The 6726-nt window shown below is 40.1% G+C and overlaps 1 pseudogene; it reads left to right on the top strand.

The window, feature by feature from the left end:
* Positions 1–249: 249 nt before the first annotated feature.
* Positions 250–1095, top strand: LOC114098363 (small ribosomal subunit protein uS2-like; annotated as a pseudogene).
* The last annotated feature ends 5631 nt before the right edge of the window (positions 1096–6726 follow it).

Genomic DNA, 6726 nt, shown 5'->3' with positions numbered 1-6726 from the left:
GGCATATCTGCACTCCCATATTTATTGTAGTAGCATTATTTACAATGATCAAGTTAGAGAATCAACCTTTACCCATGAACCAATGAATGAATAAAAGTGAAAAACAAAACAAACAAAAAATAAACCCCACAGGTAACCAGTATTGAGCAAAAGAGACAAAGCTCCAAAACATGGGTTTTCCCACACTGCCTTAGGGAGGGATCCATAATGCATTTTTCCCTATTCCCATCTTGAAGGGAAACTGTCACAATGTCTGGAGCCCTTAATGTCCTGCAAACGAAGGAGGAGGATGTCCTCAAATTCCTTGCAGCAGGAACCCACTTTGGTGGCACCAACCTTGATTTCCAGGTGGAACAATGTATCTACAAAAGCAAAAGTGATGGCCTCTACATCACAGATCTGAAGAGGAGATGGGCGAAGCTTCTGTTGGCAGCTCGTGCCATTGTTGCCATTGAAAACTCTGCTGATGTCCGTGTCATATCCTCCAGGAATACTGGCCAGCGGGCTTTGCGAAGTTGCTGCTGCCCCAGAGCCACTCCTATTGCCGGATGCTTCATTCCTGGAACCTTCACTAACCAGATCCAGGAAGCCTTCCCAGAGCCACATCTTCTGGTGGTTCCTGATCCCAGGGTGACCACCAGCCACTTACGGAAGCATCTCATGTCAACCTGCCTACCATTGCTCTGCGTGACACAGAATCTCCTCTGCACCATGTGGACATTGCCATTCCATGCAACAACCAGGGAGCTCATTCTGTGGGTCTGATGTGGCCGAGACGTTCTGCCTTTGTGTGGCCCCATTTCCCATCATCACCCGTGGGATGTCATACCTGAGCTCTTCTTCAACAAAGATCCTGAAGAAAACACTGTGACCACGAAGGAATTTCAGGGTAAATGGACTGCTCCAGCTCCTGAGCAGCTCACTGCTACTCAACCAGAGGTAGAAGACAGGTCTGAAGGCTTGCAGGTGCCCTCTGTGCCTATCCAGCAGTTTCCTACTGAAGACTGGAGTGCCCAGCCAGCCACTGAAGACTGCTCTGCAGCTCCCACTGCTCAGGCCACTGAGTGGATAGGAACAGCCACTGAGTGGTCTTGAGCTGTTCTTCTTCAGACACTTTGGAAATAAGGTTACAAAGAGAGAGAGAGAGAGAGAGAGAGAGAGAGAGAGAGAGAGAGAGAAGAGAGAAGAGAGAAGAGAGAAGAGAGAAGAGAGAAGAGAGAAGAGAGAAGAGAGAAGAGAGAAGAGAGAAGAGAGAAGAGAGAAGAGAGAAGAGAGAAGAGAGAAGAAAAGGTGATACCTGCCTGCAATAGAATACTATTCTTTCTTTAAGAATGAGGGAAATTACTTTTTTAACACAAAAACAAAACCGGAAGACAACAGGGTAAGTAAAATAGTCCAGGTACAGAAGGCAGATATAATGTTGCTACTTATATGTAGAACCTAAGGCACTCAAACATACAGAGGATGAAAGAGGAACAGCGGGTACCAGAGGCTGGGGAGGTTGGCAGTGGGGAGATGTTGACGAGAGGGTACATCACTTAGTTAGGAGGAATAAATGGGAAGGTCTTAGGGTAGCAGAGACGTCAGTAAGCTTGATTCTGTCATTCCACAGCAGACACATGTAACAGTACATCATTTTGCATTCTACAAATGCATACAAGTATGATTTGTCAATGTTCGGTAAGAGCACAAATAAACATAAAGACCACAAAATATTCCTTTGTAAATAGTGTTCATGCTTATAAAACTGTTATAAAGCAGAGAAAACTATCTATCTATCTATCTATCTATCTATCTATCTATCTATCTATCTATCTATCTATATCTATCTATCTATATCTATATCTATATCTATATCTATCTATCTATATATATATATATATATATATATATATATATATATATATATATATTTAAACTTTAAACTTAACAGACTCCACGAAGCCATAAAGAGGAGGTAGAATTGCATCTTCCCTCCAGGCACTATTTTGATTAAGAGGAACGACTATGGAGTCGGATATTTCATCCTTGTCTCCAGTTTATTGAACCTTAGATTCAGGCATATTACCTTACCACTGGGCTTCTTAGTGTTTTAATCTCCAAATGGGAAGAAAAGTAATTACTCCACACATTTATTATAAATATTAACTAATTTATGTGCAATGCTTAGTGTACTTCATGGCCCACACACACTGTTGTTTGAACTGCAGCTGTCATTGTTATTTTATTCATAATTATAACCAAGAGAAAAAAGCCTGCAACTTCACAGTGTCTTGTTTTCATAACCCTTGTCTGGTCTATTCACGCAGGAAGTCCACAGAGGTAGCAAGGATCATTCCTTTTTTGCATTTCACAGAAGAGCAGCCTGCTTGGCCCAGGTGAGGTGGTGTGTGTGAGACCCTCAGGTGAGCCACCTTGCAGCCAGACCTTGAATTGGCAACCTTGATGCAAGCTCAGCGTGTTTCCACTCCAGCCTCCTGTATTACAGTGCATTTCAGTAATTGTTCTTTTGCGTTAATAATCTAAAGGTACTTGGGGGGAAATGAGATGTGTAAGAGCATTTTAAAAAGCAATTGAAACACTGAAGCCAGGAGGGCAAGCGCCAAAGAACAATACGCCAATTCAGAGGCACGAAGGGGCAGGTCTAGTGACTTGCTCCTGGAGGCAGGCAAGGAAGGACACGGAATGCAAGCACAAGAGGTCAAGCTGAAAATAATAATGCCTCTGAAGCTGATTCCTCATTATTATTGTTATTCAAACAAAGACCCACAGCTGTTGCTTGGACCTTTGGCCTAAGCTGCAAGATTCTTTAAATGTCTGTTGTGAATCTCACTAAAAGGGCTATTTTTAAGCAACATTTTTAAAGGAACACGTGTAGGAAAAACTGACAATAAATAGAGTTCAGATTTGTTCCTGATTTTGTTACCTTAATAACTTAATATCCTTTGTTCCTTACCTTTTCTCTAAAAGGTATTAAGATAATAGGAAACAAAAATTTGTTGCAGATACAAAATGTCAGTATTGGCTATGGTGTTCCATTTTGTCATGGCTCCCCATGCCCACACCAGATTTGATAAAACGGAAGTAATAGGGAATGTATTGGAGTAAATTACATTATATACATGACATAATGTCACAATGAACCCCACTACAATGAATAATTATAACACACTAATTAAAACATAAAAAAATAAGAGCTGGTAGAATTAAGAGTATAGAATTCGGAAAAAAAAAAAAAGCTGTTAGTTGTCATTTTTAACATTAGGCAACTTCAATGTAATTCTTTAAAAAAACTTGGTGCATAACATTTCCCCCTTAAATAAGTTTGGAAAACTATATTCCACAGACAAAATCCAACCTGACACCTTTTAAATGAATAAATTTTTATTAGATCCTACCACTTTCATTTTTGTGTGTATGGTCTCTAGCTACTTTTGATTTATTAAAGTATGATCTTAGCTACTGGCTGAGTAGTTGCTACAGAGAAAAGGTCAGCATAGCCTCACACATCCTCTATGTGTCTCTATCAAAAAATCACTGCCAAGCACTAGTTGAGGAAATTGGGATTTAGTGAGAGGAAATGCTGTAAATCAAAGAGCTCTTGGCTCTTTCGAAGTAGGAAATGATCTCAGATTTTCTTAGTTCAACCTGGGATGAAACTCAAATAGACACTTCTCCAGGGCAAGCAAACTGCAATTCTCCTTAAGAGGTACTATATACACATGTTTGAGAATGCAGCTTCATCCTAGAGAACCTGGAGCTGTAATGGGGGACACGTGCTTTTCAGCATCTGAAGATCTGATATGAGAAGCAGAGCTCACACTGGTTTTGGTTTCCCTTATGCTACAGAGTGGCAGTTACGTGGTAAATGCTGGCCATGTGTTCTGCAGGCTAGAAAGGCAATCTCTCTATGTGCCAGCTATGATTTTCCGTGTTGGGTTGGGTCAAAGTTTTGTTTCTGGGCTACAAAATGTGTTCACTTTCAAAGGATTTCCTTTTGAATGGGATGCCTCTTTGAGGGCTTGTTTTGGTTTGGTTTTTAAATTTCCTATTGCCCTGCTCAGGCAGAAGGGGTGCAGCAGAATTGCTGACTTGAGTCTCAGGCTGACAAAAAGGAAGAGGGCTTTGTAAGCAAGAGGAAACTTCGGAAACATCTGGCACAAAAATGTGAATTTATGAATCATGGGTGGGTCCCTTCAAAGGTTCCTGTTAAAATTTGCCTTGCAGCACAGATAACCTTCCACTGGTTTGGAGGTGTGTGTGTGTGTGTGTGTGTGTGTGTGTGAGAGAGAGAGAGAGAGAGAGAGAGAGAGAGAGAGAGAGAGAATGTTTTCTTGCCATCAGATCAGAAAGTCAAAAAACCATGAGACTATCAAGTCAACCTAACAATCGCACATAGTGGGAAAATCTTACAATTGTGTATCCAAATGACAAGGATTCCCACCATCTTGCCTTACCAACCTGCTGATCGCGCTCTGGAAAACAGCAGTCTTCTGCCTCCACCTGCCCACTGGGCTATTGTGAAGGTCACCATAGTTAAAGCATGTGAACAGAATTTACAGCTTTAGAGAATATGTAAGATGAACCTTACAGGCATCACTAAGATGATGATGATACTGTTAATGGCAGACATGACTAATCCAGGGCATTTTTGAGACATTGAGGGCACTTTTTATACTTACTATGAGATAACCCTTCAAACCAAGTTGGCCCAAGAGAGCAAGACAGCACCATGACCACACTCTTTAAACATCCAAATTCACAGCAAGTTTACTTGCTGAGCACTGCCTGCCCAAGGCTGTAGAGGAAGGATTTCTGAACTTCCCAGTAACAGGTTTAATTCAGACAGCCATAACCTGAAAAGAGGGTACCATAGGAAGTCAAGTGGAGGGGAGACCCACAAGCCTTCCCGCTGGTCATTTCTCACTGAAGGAGTCTATCTGGATCTAGTCAAGCCACTAGAAATCTATGGTCTCAAATTCAGCTGCACTTCCCCACAATTTTCTCCCTCTTTTAAAAAGCTTCTTTCTTATTTATGAAGTTACACAAAAGTACTCTTTCCCGCTAATTGGCCCTTATTTTACCTGGCATGAAAATCTGTTACTCAAGTTATCTAGAACTCAGCAAATCTGCTTCCACAGGGCCGTGCCCACTTCCAGGGCCTCTGTCCAATGACTTATCATATTTGCATTAGCTGATCCCACACCCTGTATCTGGCTTTCCTGGTTCTAGCCCCCACCCTTCCCACGTCCCTTCAAGCTATCTCACTTAATGACTTATATCATTTTCTCCTCCGAATTTGCACAGGGTGGCATAACAAGTGCTTCTGTCACAGTGCTTGAACTTTCTACATTGTCACTGGATGTGTCCCCACAGTCATACACTAGACCATGACAATGACTTGAGATTAAAGTTTGGCATTTTGCAGCACTTGGAACCAAATACAGACTCAATAGCTCATTTCTGAATAGTGTATTGGGTATAGGCACTGTCCATAACAATCTACTATATGTCCACCAAAATCCTAAGTTGCTTCAGATCCCCAGTAGATGCCTGAAGCTACAAAGAGCAATGGAGAGTATCCTTATCATGTCTTCTCTTATACCCACATAACAATGATAAAATGCAATCTATAATTATGACTTATAAGTGACCTAAAATGAAAAATAAAACAAAATAATTATAACAATATACTATAATAAAACTGCCAGCTTCATTATTCTTATACTTTGAAGTCCTACCAATTGCCAAAAAAAGAAAAAACTGTCTTGAGAATTCTTTTCCACAAAGTTTTGTCATGATAAAAATCTGGGGTATCTTTACACTTTCACCTTCTCAGCTTATACATATGTGGATGATCTTATCTGATTGCTTTTCTAGGACAATCTGAACTTTAAAAACCATGTTGCATTCTGTAACTCCAAAGCTGTGGGAGATCTTTAATATCTAGTTCTGTGGGTGGCAAACTCATTTATGTGATAACGCTCCAAAAAAATCAGATGTCTCTGTAGAATTCTGTGATGTATAATTTGATCACATCTAATACTGTCATGTAAATAAGAAAGTTTTTACAATCAGAAAATGTGATTGTGATATCAGAACACAATCTGAAAGTCACACTGTAATGACAGAACCTAGGGAAACTGTGACTGTTGGGACTGTTTTCAGCCAAGCTTTGACATCTGCTAACTTACACTCTGTACATTTGTTTTTTACTTTGTTGTTAATTGATAGGAGATAGCATTATTATAAAGAAATTAGAGATAATCTCGTAACAGAAATTTCTTAAAACTAACTTAGCTTTCTTTATATATTTGTGAAAATATTTATATAGTTAATACCTTGGTTCTACAGACCACAGTAACATCATAAATTTCATTGACCAGACCTTTATTTTAAAAGACAAAAACATTTTTTTTAATATCATAATTATTTCATGATTACAATATACCAGGAAACAGAATTTAATCCTGTTAAAAGTGAAACTTTGAGAAAGTCTTACTTTATTTTGTTTATATCTTCTACTTTGAAAGGACCAGAGATGCTACTTAAGGGCTTTGAGAAAATAAAGCAATATTGGCCAGCCCCACAGACGGGCTTTATGAGCCAACCACAGGGGTGAGCCCCAGGGACAGGATGAGTCCAGTCATTGGAACAGGCCAACATGCCCAGGCCTAAAGAGGAGATGGCAGGGGGATATTTACAGTTCTGAAAGTGCATTTGAAT

The sequence above is a fragment of the Marmota flaviventris genome, chromosome 7 (genome assembly GCF_047511675.1).
Source record: "Marmota flaviventris isolate mMarFla1 chromosome 7, mMarFla1.hap1, whole genome shotgun sequence".
Classification (NCBI taxonomy): Eukaryota; Metazoa; Chordata; class Mammalia; order Rodentia; family Sciuridae; genus Marmota; species Marmota flaviventris.
This window is presented reverse-complemented; position numbering and strand designations above follow the sequence as displayed.